The sequence below is a fragment of the Adiantum capillus-veneris genome, chromosome 16, assembly GCF_014529385.1.
Source record: "Adiantum capillus-veneris isolate H3 chromosome 16, ASM1452938v2, whole genome shotgun sequence".
NCBI lineage: Eukaryota > Viridiplantae > Streptophyta > Polypodiopsida > Polypodiales > Pteridaceae > Adiantum > Adiantum capillus-veneris.
Genome location: NC_140946.1, coordinates 34,352,608 through 34,368,827, shown reverse-complemented (window position 1 = coordinate 34,368,827; position 16,220 = coordinate 34,352,608). Strand labels below are relative to the sequence as shown.

The 16,220-nt window shown below is 42.1% G+C and overlaps 1 protein-coding gene across 1 annotated transcript in view; it reads right to left on the bottom strand.

Annotated features, from left to right (window-relative positions):
* Nucleotides 1-520: 520 nt before the first annotated feature.
* LOC147438837 (uncharacterized) overlaps nt 521-16,220 on the bottom strand; it is an 84,414-nt gene continuing 68,714 nt past the window's right edge. Inside the window, exon 7 of the mRNA XM_086484806.1 lies at nt 521-643. The gene's annotated coding sequence lies outside the window, so the exon portion shown is untranslated. The remainder of the gene's footprint in view (nt 644-16,220) is intronic.

Below are 16,220 nucleotides of genomic sequence, written 5' to 3'. Positions count from 1 at the left end.
TCGGTTATACCTGCTAGCCCAGTTTCCACCTTCTCATAAGATTTTCTTGTACCGTAGTTATGGTCATCAACTAAGAGGATATTTTAACAGTACTTCCCACACTCGGGAATATGGGGTAGCCTTGGCGACTCGTATCCTACCTTTAGCTGAGTGTCCAAACACTTGCTTCTACTGTGACAGTTGTTTGTGTAATCATGTAATGGGTGGCATAATAGAGATGTAGATGAAGGGCTCCTGAAATATTTATCACCTAGGCATTTTTGTCCAGTGAAAGAGTTTGTGTGTGTGTGTGTGTGTGTGTGTGTGTGTGTGTGTGTGTGTGTGTGTGTGTGTGTGTGTGTGTGTGTGTGTGTAGCAGTTCTATATATATATATATATATATATATATATATATATATATATAGACACGCAAATGAATCATACCAGTTCACAAACCAACAATTCTAGGAAAATAGAATGGGTTTGTACAATAATTTATTTGCAATTGAAAATAAATTTTGTACAAGGTAATGAAGATAACAAAGTATAACATGGGAAACAGTAATCCCAAATTTTGGGGTGATGTTGCTTCAAGGTAAGAGATCTACCACAAGTCATCTACCACATGGAACAGAATGTTTTTATCAAAGAAGGTAGCCCTCACCTGCATCCATAGCCACAAGAAAACAATTCGTTAGCAAGTGACTGTACGTAGGTGAAGCTGGGCATCCCAGTTGTTATCCATGTCACAATGAAAAAACAAACAGTTCTTCTATAAGTAATTTGTTTTTTTATATAAAACCATAATAAGAATCCTTTTTTAGCCAATCTAACCAGGAGAGTGAGAATCCCATCATAGCTACTATATATTATCTTCCTTCGAGATTTATTCAATGCCTAACCATAGTTTCAAGAACTTTGAAAAGAATATCAAAACTATATAGGTTTTTAAAGTACCAACCCTCAACATATTCTTTACCTAAGTTGGGGAGAATTTACCCCATAGGTGCAAGTCCAAGTTAGCATGAGTCAAAAAATTTATACTAGCCATTAGATTTTAAAAGGCAAAAAACCTTCTCGAGGAGATAAAGTAGCATCCAGTTTATGTTTGCACACAGTTCGGGCTTGAATTTTATCCCACTTACAACTCCAAAAAAGGAACTCTGTAGTATATCAGCGAAAGCAAAGCCAATAAACATCAGGTCAGCATAGTAATGAATATGATTAGTAGACCAGCCAGAGGAAAATGTTTGGATTTTACAAACTACACTAATATCAGAATTAAAAAATACTTTTAGCCATATTAACAGTTGAATCGCTTCCAATGTCATATTCGACATATTGTTCCTAAAATCCAGTACCAAATATTTGTCTTTAAACTCGCTAGTCGAAATAATTACTCACACCATCAGATTTTCAAAAAATATATATCCAGCAACAACGGATTTGTTCCTTTTATGATGAAAAAACAGAAATCGGACAGATAAACAATTGATTTTTTAGTGCAGTCCAACCATGCCATTCTTAGAATACATGCACAACAGGGTAGATCATAATAACAGGCTAATACTAGCTCAGCCAGTACCAGCCAAAAAAACCAGAGACCAACCGGCACTTTTTCCCAGAGTAACCCACATCCCATGTTTTAAGTTCCTAGTATGATCCAATCACAGTAAGACCCGCCGAAAAGGTCTACTTCCTAGGGATAGGCAATTAGCCAAAACCAAAAAAAGGGTAGAGACCATCATAGGCTTAGTAAAAGGACCATCACATACTAGCGAGTACAAAATATACCATCAGCACTTCATCGAAGTCTACACACTAAGCTGGAGATATTATTATTATATTCTTCCACATATCCTAAGGCAAGTATGCAATCATTCCCCTACGCACTCCTACAATGAGAGTAAGTAAAGGTAAGTTTAGAAATAGCCATGCTTAGGATTTTATAAAGTTGGTGACCCAACCTATTAAAGGCAAGATGCATCAGTATCCATACATTACAAACTGTCATAGGTGATAAACCGGGCAAATAATATATGCAGGCAAAAAGGCATTCTAGTTTTAAACATCTTAACACAAACATCCCATTATTCGGATAAGAGATGCTCAACAATCCTCAACCAGTCTTCCCATATCCGGTTGTACCACATTAACCAACTGGTGAAACCACAATAATAATCTCGAGATCTGGCAACTTCTAGCGACAGAAAAAGTTCCTTAATTTCTTCAAGTAAACCAGCTAAAACCAACTTGCCAGAAGCATAGATTATTTTAAAGATTCTGTCCATTTAATTAGTTCTTAAACCATTACATTTTTTCTAAATTAAGCACCTTTATTTTAGCCAAATAGTCCAACTTACAGTGTTTTTAAGGCTTCAAGAGAGCCGAATAGATAGTTAACCTGTAGACTTGGAGATGAAGCCGACCTGTACATTAGGGCAGCTCATAATACCAGGCTTAATAATAGCACAGCCAGTACAAGCCAGAAAGACCAGAGACCAGCCGACACTCTTTCCCAGAGTAACCCACATATTAAGTTCCTAATATGTTCTGATTCAATCATAGTAAGACCAATCTGGAAGGTCTACTTCCCAGGGATAGGCAATCAGCCAGAAAAACAAAACAAGGGTAGAGACATTCACCGGCTTAGTAAAAAGGACCATCACACATAATAGGGAGTACATAATATACCATCAGAATTTCATTCGAAGTCTACACATTAAGCTAGAAAATCCATTTTTATATTTTTCCACACACCATCATGCAGGTACGCAATCATTCTCCCACGCACTGATACAATGAGAGGAAGTAAAGGGCAGATTAGAAATAGCCATGCTTAGGACTTTATATAGTTGGTGACCCAACCCATTAAAGGTAAGATGCATCCCGCATCCATAAGTTACACGTTGTAAGTGGTAATGCAAAAAGCTTTCAAGTTTTAAGCATCTTAACAGAAACTTCACCTTATTCGGATAAGAGATGCTCAAAATACCTCATCCAATTTTCCCATAACTGGCTATACCACAGTAACCAACCGGTGACACCACATAATAGTCTCAAGATCTGGCAGCCTTTAGCAACAGAAAAAGTTCCACAATTTCTTAAAGTAAACTAGTTAAACCAACTTCCCAGAACCATAGATCTACTTGAAAAAACTGTCTAATAAACCAGTGCTTAAAAGATTACAATTTATCTATTTGAAGCACCTTCATTTTAGCAAAACAGTCCAACTCACAATGTTTTTAAGGCTTCAAGAGAACCGAATAAATAGTTAACCTGTAGACTTGGAGATGAAGATGATTCCACCAACACTTTCTCACTATTTTTCGGCATGTTGAAGTCACAATAGCAAACCAGATTTGAACGCACAACAGTAGTCACAGAACACGATGCCAAGTGAATAAAGTACTCACCTTATGAGGGTTTAATAGATGATGATGCCACTCCGTAGCAGAAGGGACCCAAATTCAGCCAGGTATTCCCGTCATCGAGGTCGGCCTTAAAGACCCTATTTCCAGGGATTTTACTCAGCACAAGATCCGGATGAGAAAAGCCCGTGTTGAGATCCATTCGCTACAACACACGCTTGTACACCCACTCATAGTATGCAGAAGCTAACATGCGACAGCCATTTACAGGAAAAGCATTGCAGAGGTCCTACTCAGACACCATCTAATAAAAGTGTCATGCATTATTAGGATGAAAAAAGACCCATTTGTGCCCAATGCAGAAAGAAGATTAAAAAATAGTATCACAAACATAACAAAAAAAACCTTTTTATGAGCCACACTTATCAATATGGTAGTAGCTAGCAAGGTTTTTTCGCATGCTTTCGCAAGGTCGATATACGGTCCATATAATTACTTAAGAACTATTGCCCCCAGCACTGGATGTACATAAACAATCAGTTACACATAAGACCGGTATCTCAAATGAGACCATAGTCAGTAAGCTATCCAATAGAGTAGCCAATCACTAAGAGGTGAGATAATATAAAAGAGATGTCAATTAGTTTGGGTAATTCTAACCCATACCCATTTGGTTCAGGCATCAACGTAGGTCTATAAAAGACAGACGTTTTTCTTTAAAAAACAGAGTGCACAGTATCTGCCTTGAGTAGCTTGCTTTCCAAGAGTTTACAACCTACAACTTACTTTGTCATGACTTATAATCAAGATCAGTGTAGCCATAACCATTGCACATCTTCAGCAGTCAAGTGAGTCTACTAGGAGAACCACACTACTCCATTATGAGCGTCATCTATTTCCGCAATTAGGAACATCTGTTACTAAGATGAAGTGGTGGATATATTAGGACAGAGTGACGTAGGTGACCCTTTGGGGTCGAGAGAATTTTAGGAACAATATCCGTCTGGCGATGGTAACTGAAGCCATGGGCATAGGGCCACAATATTATTATGTAGAACATTTAATGAAGCGAGGGTCTTCAAAACGGTTATATCTGCTAGCGTAGATTCTTCCACACCATAAGATTTTTTTGTATCGCATTTATCGACAGCCACTCAGAGAATACTTTAACAACACACCACACACCAGGGAGTATGGTGTAGTCTTGGCTAACCGTATCTTACCTTTGGCCGAGCGTCCGAACACGTGTTATTATTGTGACAGCTGCTTGTGTGATCATGTAATGGATGGTTTAATAGATATGTAGACGTGAAGAAAGGGAGGGGTTTTTTAATAAAAAACCATCCATGCTTTTTCTTTCCAATTTAAGTGGTGAAGCATGAGAGAGGACTCATATAATTCTCTGTGTGTGTGTGTGTGTGTGTGTGCGCGTGCGTGCGTGCGTGCGTGTGTGTGTGTGTGTGTGTGTGTGTGTGTGTGTGTGTAATCGACAGCGCTGCCTGCTCTCCAGTCTGCTATTCATAGTGCCTAGGCTCGAGTACCACAACGGCAGTTCACGGTGCTATTGAGCTGCCTTTACACACATTGTGTGTGTGTGTGTGTGTGTGTGTGTGTGCGTGTGTGTGCGTGTGTCACGGCCCTGCTACCCGTTGCTTGATTCTGGCCTCAACTCTCAATTTGTTGTTGACCTGTCCGATTGCAATTTGTTGTCCTTGAGGTAATTTGTTGTCGACATGCCCGATTACAGGGGTTCCAGGCTATGCTCGATGCTCCAATCTCTTGCAAAAATATTGAACTCGCTGCCTGAGCTCAAGCTCCATTTCCTTCAAGATCTCCTGCTTTGCTTGCCTGGCGAGTACCCCGGTTGCCTAGCGCTGCAATTATTTGGATGATTTCAATCTCCTCAATCTGCAGATCTTGACTCAGCTTCCCTTGATTCTCTTCAAAATTCCCTCTCCCTGAGCCTTGGACTTTGCACTGGCTTTCCCAATTCTCCCTTGCTCAATTCACCTGCAGATTTGAACTGCCAAGCTTGCTCGACTTCGCTGCAGAGATTACCTCCAAGACAAGTTCCAAGTTGGAGGACCTACACACACCGAGTGGGGAACAGGAAGCCGGCTCGGGATAGGCAAAGCTATGATACCAATTGATAGGGACGAAGTGTGCGTGTGCGGAGTGTGCAAGAGGGAAGGAGAAGGGGGAGTTGGGTTAGTGGAGAGGAAAGTAAGAGATTGGTCAACTCTCTCACTTTCTCTCCCTATATTGAATAGGAAGAAAATAGTAAGTAAGGGTGGTTTCCCACAGCCACCTGACCTACACCCCAACATTGTCTTGATTTTGATTAATGCATCCAGGCCGAGGCTACACCTACCTCATGGATGGCATTGGCAAGGTGAGAAAAGTGGAGCATCACTTTGTGAAAGAGTGTTTCTGCATGAGCCTGTATCGGGCAAGGGAGGACTTCCTTTAGTGATCCTTTGTTTAGCAGATGGCACACAGAAGAATGGGTGATGGCATAAGCCAATAAACTTACTAAGCCGTCACCACCAGGTTCTTGAAGGCTTCAGGAAGGATAGAAGTCAAAGCAGCAGGTCAAATGGCCTTTGAGTGCTACATAATTTTTTTCGAGTGTACCAAGTTGCAACATCCCTCAAGCCAATGGTGAGGGTTTACTAGGCATTGTGGTTGGCACAAAGCTTTTGGAGCTCTTGTATCATAACATGAAGATTCAAGGAAGGCAGTCTCGGACATAAAACAATTATGCCGACCCGACTAAAACCACTACTCAAGAATCGCTTGCCTTTGCTACCTAGGTTGAAGCGAATACATATACCATTGTCCCGATGGCACCGAATATGGTCCATTTAGGCTGACGAGTGCTTCATGTACTAGGACATGCATGCATTGGTTTCATAGAGGTTGCAGAAATTAGAGAAAAGCACTATGGCCATGTCATCAAATTTAAGTCAATGAAGATGGCTGGATGGACAAGTTCTCCACGGGGAAGCTAATTAAAGCTAGCACCGAGAGGACAAGAAATGACATGTTAACGCTTGACACTGTTCTTGCTTTCACACATAGTGGTATGAAAGCTTTCACACATAGTGGTGTTATTACCACATTGAGGTTAGATCAACACCCCAAGAAGCATCCCATTTTGATCTTCAAGTATTGGAATGGTGACACACTTGACCGCTCACTAGAGAGTCTACAAAAGTAGGGGAATAATATTCTCTTCTGCAAGGGCTTGAAGGATGAAGAGGGCTCCACAGTTAGATTTGGATTGGGCTTACTCTGACACAAAACTATTCAACAGTAGTGGTTTTTGTTTCATGTTGAAAGTTCATGTATATCTTGGTTGAGCAAGAAGTAGCATAGATTGGGCACTTCTAGTTGTCAGAGTGAGTGTAGGGCAACTTTCACAACTATGGTTGAGCGTGTTTGGGGCCAGATTCCTGATGACTGACTTGGGTGTTTCCACCATCATCTTTGCTAACACTCAGACGAGAGGCAATTATGTAGAGATACATTCACAAGCGGGGTTTGTTGAATCCATTTTGGAAAAAAAACATTAATTCATAATAAATGAGGGGTCAATCCATTCACGTCAACACTTTAACAAAGGGGTTTTTAATTACACTGCAAACACGTGTTATGTAGGGGGTTCTTAATAGTGGATCCCTTGAGCACTCATAGCACATTGGCAATTGCAAGGAACCTAGAATTGGACAATTGAAAAATCACATTGAGAGGCATTATCATTGTGCGATAAGGAGATTCTGTATAGGAGAGGTTAGCTTCACTTATGTGCCAATGGAGGACAACCCTATTGATTTTTTTCACTAAAGGTTTTCCTTGTAAGAATTTCAAAGCATTCTCCATGCTTTTGGCTTACTTTTTCTTGTGGATGGATTGATCACCCTCTATAATATCTTACTTTTTCTATACAATAGGCCAGGTTATGTTAACTGCACCACCAATCCCAAGAGCAATTCATTACATATTTGGGTAAACCATTATTGCTAACCCCTCATGTGGCATGGCATATGACACTAGAGGAATAACTTTGCATAAGTAATGTAATTGGACAATAATCCACTAAATGTATGAATTCCATCAGTGAATTTTTTTCCCAATAAGGAGGACAAGAAGAACAAAAAAGGAAGATGCCAAAGAGGAGGAGCCAAAGTTTGAGTTTATGAGAACTAGAGTTGATGCAAAGGAAGAATAGAGTTGGTCTTGAAAAATCTTTCCAGGCTATGATCCCCCTTGGAGGAGAAATCAAGCTCCAATTCAATAGAATCTAGTACCGCAACTCCAAAGTTTAGTGATGGAGCTCACTAAACAGATAGCGACATAGCCACCATGATCAAAATGTTAAAATAGCTAGCAAACAAGAGAATACATTGAACTGCAAAGGTTAAGCCTACAATGTTTGTACTTCAAGGTTACCTTAAAGCACTTATAGATGAAACTTAAGATCTCTAGAGCTAAAGTCAATGACTTTGGATGCAGCAACTACATCAAGACTACTACATTTGTAGAGCTTTGCTAGGAAAAGAAGGGCATATCATTGTTCTCCAAGCTTGAGTATAAGAAGAATATCAAAAGACACAATAAATGGTAACACAATTGGAAGAGAGCAATGTAAGAGTTCAGGATGCAGCACCTACAATGAAGCCTATGCCTAGAGACAAAGCTAGTCTCAAGGCTAATATAGAAAATTAACCAAACTCTTAGAAGATCTCTCGTGATGGAACCTAAATCTTGTCATTTGCAAGAGTATTTAGAGTTAGCAGATAGGATGTACACCAACCTTGAAACTTAGTTGTAAGTTCCTGAACACTGTAGTATTTTATGCATCACCCCTTGGCTAGCACCCGCCAATAAGGGATTCCTGCATACAATGTCTAATCTAAAGAAAAGGGCGTTTGCCTTCTTGAATGATAGTCCATTGCATAAAGAGACCTCTTGAATGATGGTCCATGCATCTAGAGATCTCTTGCGATGTCAAGTAGCCCTTGAAATTGATAAATTTTTTATTTGGGTTGATTCTTAGAGTGCATTATGCCATGCACAAGTTGGGAGCACCCATCAAGTAAAATTTGCAGCCAATCTTGATTAAGGATGTATGTAACATTTAATGGCCTAATACCTTGTGTGTAGCAGAAATGAGCATGAACATAGTGGGCATTTCATTAGAATAGATTCCTAATGAGAATTACAAGAGTGCTTGGGTGGAGAGAGCAACAAAAAGCATAACACCTAGTTAGATATCATCGACAATACTTTCAAAAGAGAGAGAAATTAAGCTAATGACAACATTTGAGGACCGGATTTGCATGGAGCGCGTCCCTCCTCCAAAAGGCTTTGTATTATGGTTTCTCCCATCAAGAGAGACATTGTACAATACAATTCTTTGTGTTCCTTCAAGACTAGCTAGTGCAATGAAGATGAAAGCTTCATTCACTAAGCAAAACACTTAGCAAACACAACTTGAATTATCCCCGTTCTCAGACCCAAGACCTCACACACCTTCGAAGATGGTGAGAGATAGCAGGGTATGAGAGTAGATTGAGAGGAAGAAGGAGTATCTTACGAGAAAGATGTACATCTCCTCACATAATCAGTCATATTAGCATAGCTTAGCTTAGTAATTAGCTTGGTAGAGGAGATGAGCATGCATTGAAGCTTGGCTCTTGGTTGGATTTGCATCCACATGCCAAAAGTGTGTTGATGTAGGCTTCTATCTCACAAGCTTGGAGTAGGTGATGAGCTCTCCATTAAAGCTTGGAAAGAGATAGTCTTCTCTTTCTTCACACATGAGATTGTGTGAGTGTGTGTGTGATAATGCCTTGCAAAAATCAGCCCCCTCTCTCTCTTGGGCGAGCCCTCTTGCTATTTGCTCTTGCTGAGCCCTCATTGGCTCTCCCCAAGTCAAGCCAATGACTATTAAGCAGCATAAGTGATAGCCTTCTGACATGTGTCCCCCTTTCCCCTTTTGTGAGAGCTTTAGGTAATTAAATAATTAAACTAAACTCTCATTGGACCCCTTTGCCTCCTGGCCAATAGGAATCGGGCAAGCCATTGGGCTCCTGAATGCTCATTGGACCCCTTGTGAGACTGCCCAATAGTCTTCTAGGAGACTTAATTCTCATTGGTTTCTTTTATTAAATGTTTTTAAATTAATTAAACTAGATTTACTCTAGCTTAATTCTCATTGGTCTACTTCAAGGGTCATCCAATAGAAACTGGGCACACCTTGTGGGCATCTGGCCTAGGGAGCTGACATGTGTCCCTCATTCCCTTTGTGTAAAGGGAGCCTGTGTGTGTGTGTGTGTGGATTTCTCTCTCATCCCCTAGAAGAAGGGCTCGCCCCCTCCCATGTAGGGAGATGTGTTGACTTTGGAGAGCACACAAAGCATCCAATTCCCCCTAAGCTTTAACCCTTTGGACACAACCTTTGAATTTTGGAACCTTAGCATTTTGGAAGTCTTAATGGGCTGAACCTTAGGGTCTTTTTAGCCCATTGGTTCACATGGCTCTTTTGCAGATGGCCCCCCCTTTGGATCCCTATTTTCCCTCCTTTGGATCCCTACTGTGGTCGGTCTGCTAGCTTAACCAATATTCTAGCCTTTTCTCCCATGGCACTTCCCCACATTAAATGATCAGTTTAATATGAGAAAATCATTTAGAAGAATTAGATATTGATTATTATGACATCGGCAGCCAGGCGGTCAAACCATGCTGCCCCTAGGATTGCATCCTCATGCTTGAGAGGAGAGATAAAGAAGTCCTCTTTGTCCACATAGTCTTGGACATGAAGCCTCAATTTCCCAATTAAGGGAGTGACTGAAGCTTCTTGCCCCTTGAAGGCACTGTCTGCGGGTAGGACATCTCCCATCTCGTAGGATTGTATGCCTAGCTTGGTGGCTAACTCCATAGATATAAAATTGTGAGTAGAACCAGGGTCAAAGAGAATAAAAGCATCATGTTCTCTTACCTTTCCCCAAGCATGGCATAGAGGCGATCCTTTGTGGTGAGTTTGGTGAGTCTCCTCCTCTTGGATTTCAACCAAGGAAGCTCTAGGAGGATCTTGGCGGTTGTTCTTTTGGGGACAAGCGCGGTACGCATGCCCTTGTTCGCCGCACTTGATACACCGGTTATCCTTACGATAACGCTCAAGCTCTTCAGGAGAGAGTTTATTCTTACCTTTGTAAACTCCCTTCTCTTTATCTTTATTGGAGTTGCCCTTAGGAGACTTTTGGACATTGTCCTTCCCTTAGGCTCATTGGAACCCTTGTTTTCCAGGGGCTTATTATTTCTTTTAGCCCCCGTTTGGAAATTGATTCGAGAGGCCACCATAGTATGGTGTATTACCGCCGATATGGTACGTGGCCTTTGGGAGTTGACATACTCCGCCATTTCTTCGGTTAAGCCCGCACAAAATTGTTGCTTTTGCTCTCCAAAGTCCAACTTTTTAAAGACAGTGGCTTTGAGTTGTAGATCCCAAAACTTGTCTACATATTTATGGATGGATTCATTGGGAGAGAGCTTTAAGCTTCGCCATTCGGTGAGTACTTTGTCTTTTGCATTGGTGGCCAAAAACTGCTTGATAATGGAAGCTCTTAAATCTTTCCATGTTCGTGGAGCTTCACCGTTGGCTCGTAGGCTAGACCACCATTGTCTGGCGGACTTTTGAAACTGCATAGCTACATGGCGTAGCTTAGAGGACTCCGTGAAGCCCTCATCTCCAAACCAATGTAACATTTAATAGCCAAATAACTTGTGTGTAGCGGAAATGAGCATGAACATAGTGGGCATTTCATTAGAATAGATTCCTAATGAGAATTACAAGAGTGCTTGGGTGGAGAGAGCAACAAAAAGCATAACACCTAGTTAGATATCATCGACAATACTTTCAAAAGAGAGAGAAATTAAACTAATGACAACATTTGAGGACCGGATTTGCATGGAGCGGGTCCCCCCTCCAAAAGGCTTTGTATTATGGTTTCTCCCATCAAGAGAGACATTGTACAATACCATTCTTTGTGTTCCTTCAAGACTAGCTAGTGCAATGAAGATGAAAGCTTCATGCACTAAGCAAAACACTTAGCAAACACAACTTGAATTATCCCCGTTCTCAGACCCAAGACCTCACACACCTTCGAAGATGGTGAGAGCTAGCAGGGTATGAGAGTAGATTGAGAGGAAGAAGGAGTATCTTACGAGAAAAATGTACATCTCCTCACATAATCACTCATATTAGCATAGCTTAGCTTAGTAATTAGCTTGGTAGAGGAGATGCGCATGCATTGAAGCTTGGCTCTTGGTTGGATTTGCATCCACATGCCAAGAGTGTGTTGATGTAGGCTTCTATCTCACAAGCTTGGAGTAGGTGATGAGCTCTCCATTAAAGCTTGGGAAGAGATAGTCTTCTCTTTCTTCACACATGAGATTGTGTGAGTGTGTGTGTGATAATGCCTTGAAAAAATCAGCCCCCTCTCTCTCTTGGGCGAGCCCTCTTGCTATTTGCTCTTGCTGAGCCCTCATTGGCTGACTATTAAGCAGCATAAGTGATAGCCTTCTGACATGTGTCCCCCTTTCCCCTTTTGTGAGAGCTTTAGGTAATTAAATAATTAAACTAAACTCTCATTGGACCCCTTTGCCTCCTGGCCAATAGGAATCAGGCAAGCCATTAGGCTCCTGAATGCTCGTTGGACCCCTTGTGAGACTGCCCAATAGTCTTCTAGGAGACTTAATTCTCATTGGTTTCTTTTATTAAATGTTTTTAAATTAATTAAACTAGATTTACTCTAGCTTATTCCTCATTGGTCCACTTCAAGGGTCATCCAATAGAAACTGGGCACACCTTGTGGGCATCTGGCCTAGGGAGCTGACATGTGTCCCTCCTTCCCTTTGTGTAAAGGGAGCCTGTGTGTGTGTGGCTTTCTCTCTCATCCCCTAGAAGAAGGGCTCGTCCCCTCCCATGTAGGGATATGTGTTGACTTTGGAGAGCACACAAAGCATCCAATTCCCCCTAAGCTTTAACCCTTTGGACACAACCTTTGAATTTTGGAACCTTAGCATTTTGGAAGTCTTAATGGGCTGAACCTTAGGGTCTTTTTAGCCCATTGTTGCACATGGCTCTTTTGCAGATGGCCCCCCCTTTGGATCCCTATTTTCCCTCCTTTGGATCCCTACTGTGGCCGGTCTGCTAGCTTAACCAATATTCTAGCCTTTTCTCCCATGGCACTTCCCCACATTAAATGATCAGTTTAATATGAGAAAATCATTTAGGAGAATTAGATATTGATTATTATGACAATTTAGATATCAAAAGGTGACTGTAGCGAAGATAATGTGTCGTGCTCTCTACAGTGGTGCTCCTCAATGCAATGTGCGTAACATCTCACTCTAACAGAATGAAAACACAGTAACAATGGATTACAGAGCAAACAAACACAGCAACTCAATAGTAGAACCTGAACATATGGGACTAGAAGTCAACCCAAAGAAACAAGTACAAACTCTGGCAATGGCAGCACACTCAGTTCCAGCCAAGAACGCATAGGTACAATGGGGTGTCGAGGTTCAACTGTGTAGGGATGGTGTAGACGTGTTGTGTATAACTCAAGATGATAAGACTCTGGACTATTGACCACACAAAGTAGATATGTTGATAACCCCCAAACAGCTACGGATATATACAACTATAAAGAGCCACCAACAGCTCACAAATATCTAATCCAGCTAAGACTATCTCAAAAATGTGATCGTGGTGGTCTGGCCCCACGTCCGCTAGACCACCACCCGTATGTCTGCCATGTGTCACTGCCCAGGCAAAAGTCCGTCCAATGTGGACACAGCCCAATTGCAACTAATTGTTTGTCCAATGCATGTGACATTGTAGCCCTGCTCTACAAGTTGCCCACCACAAAACCACTCACCGTCTCGATGAGAGTAACACTATGCTGCAAAGAGAACCGAGAAGTCACTATACGTACAAAAGAAGACTGAGCAGAGCAGTGTGGTCATGTCAATCGGGAGAAAGAGTCATCGCCATTGTTGCACCTGAAGTATCTGCCTCTAGGGGAATCGATGGTGGGAGGTTGCTAATGTTGAGGCCTGCTGCTCTAAACGAACTAACTCCCTCTGACTAGAGCTACCACCTGCAATGCAGCTGATGGAAGAACCTCGCCTGAAGTGTACTCAGGTTGTCGACTAACACAACCATGTCGGTGTGCACCAACAAGGCCGTTGCAAGGAACGCTATGTGTTGACGGCATATGTGGTAAGGAAGCCAGCCATGTGTTGAAACCCCTAAGGATGGTAGGTAAAGTGCTGAGGGTGGTTGTAACCAACAAAGAGTGTGTGTGGAGGGTCCCATGAATTGTGCAGAGCTACCTGGCTTTGCATATCCAACAGAAGTCTGTACATGTATCCCCTACCCTGTCTAGCCATATCCCCTACTCACCGGAGCCTGGAATCCGAGATCACTGTGGAGTATAACCTCCCAAAGTCCCTGCATCTAAGCTCTAGGTCTTCAAAAGTTTTAGACTTTTCTTACAATATGTGTCGCAAAGCAAAAATAGTAGTGTCTATATCCGCAATCGCGCTCCCGCTCCATGCGATATGCAAAGATCCCTCCATAGCTGCGTATGTAGCGGAGTGGCGTTGGTGAGTAGCAGCCAACCACTCTCTTCCAAGCTCAACGGTAGCAATGGCTTGTCTGGACTCCTACAGTATATCCTCAGATAGCCCAAAAAGTAAGGTAGAGTCCGATATTGTTGAAGATCCCATAGCAGCGTCTGGTTGGATAGGGTCCCCTAGTGGTGAACTTGTAGGATGGCTAGGAGGTAGAGCTGAGACAAGTGGAGTGGGTGTAACCGAAATGGGTATAGATGAGGAGACGACTGCAGCGGGGATAGGTAAGGTAGTCACTGTGGCAGGAGTGAAAATGGGAGAGGGAGGGCGAGATGGGACATGTGTAACAAGGACATATACATAGGGTCATTCGAAACACCTGAGCATATCACCGACCCAAAATTAGTAGTAGCAATAGCAGAAGAAGGAGCGGGAGTAGATCAATATCGGCGTACATGGTGCTTCAATCGAGGCTACTGACTTTCTGATATTGACAATGATATTAATGATTCTGATGTATCCTTCACCACTTTAGCCCTTTTCTTCTTTTTCGTCTCAACTATTGGGTTGGCCATGTTGGCCATAGATTTGCCTCTTCCTTTTAAGTTTTTTCCTTGGATGCAATCTCCCGTGTGCAAGAGTGAGCATTTTCCTTTGACATGTATTTATTTATAGATTTCTTGAATACTCGAAATAAATACAATTTTTTTGGTTGCATCTACATCTTCGGGCTAACATCGATATTGATTACCCAAGCCAACATCAACGCTACAAAACATTGAAAACTCGACTGAACATATTGCACCTGTGCTCAAAATCTTTTCGCCCTGGTTTGTAAGGATGTGTACAGAATCTGGTGAAATCCACAAGCACAAGGTATAGTGTGGATCAGGACAGTAGAGGCCCTCACATTGGAAAAACAGAGAGGGCACATCACAACGCTTCTTCTTCAACTCTCTGGCATCTCTAAGTAAAAAATAATACTTGAAGATAGCCCACAACTCTATGTTTCTTGAATATTTTGTGTGATCAATCTGTAGTAATTCTTGATAGGCCTGAATTGTGGCATCTTTGGAGAGTTGGGAGTATGTGATCAATCTGTAGTAATTCTTGATAGGCCTGAATTGTGGCATCTTTGGAGAGTGGGGTATGTCTTTGGAGTGCAAGTAGTCGGCTTCAAAGAAAGAAAGGTTGTCATCCCAAGAGCATGGCCAATCCGCATAGCTATAAGGCTGTGTCTCCGTACTTTGGGAAAACGGTTCAAAAGTCCATGCACCATAGCTCCTGGCACAACCGTGGATAAATCCGCATTTGCTAATGCAGTGAGACCGAGGGTCTACACTTGGTCCTTAGATAGGACATCCTTGAGAGAAGGATGGGGTAGTTGCAGGCGAAAATTCAATGTAAACTCTGCTTGACTCTTGGATTGAGGAGGCCTGCTGATTTCATGACGTAACACATGAAGATCTTTCTTTCTAATAGGCATGACCCAAAGAAGATGGTAACCATCTTGAAGTTGCCTCCTCCCATAAATCCAAAAGATGTTCAGAGATTTGTAGGCCACATCCGCTATCATTGCAGGCTTATATGCATGTATGCACAGGTGGCTCAACCATTGACCCAGCTCACCAGTGCTATTGTACCCTTCAAATGGTCAAAACCCAAAGCTAAAGCATTTGCATACCTCTAAAAACGCGCGTGAAGACGAGGATGCCCTTTGCTTGGGACAATTCTTATTGTAGTGGTCCTTAGACACAGGGCAATGACGGCAAGGAGGAGACCCCTCAAGTAAAGAAAATTTGCTTTAGTAATGCCCATATTCTTCGCATCTGTAGCATAAAATGGGCCGATTTGATGGAAGAAACGGGCGATGAGGTGGTCTTTGCTCTTGTTGCATGGAGTTGCAGGCTGAAGTGTAGAAGCTCAAAGGGGCTAAGGGAGCATTAGCATGATAAAAACTGAGGCTGAAAAGTACTTGACATACCTTGGACATCAGGGGTATTGAGCAAAGGTGGCATATAGTTTCGATGGCCATAGGGGGAAACCATGTTGAATGTCGGTGCTAACCCCTGTTGGAGAGTAGGACCAAGACTTTGTTGTATTTGCCACAATCCCTTGGTATAGTAGCAAACCTTTTCCTCATGTCCAGACTTTTCGCAGAAGTGGCAATAAGCGTGAAGGGGGCAATCCTGTAAAGGGTGTCCTGGAGAGCGGCATGAGCTA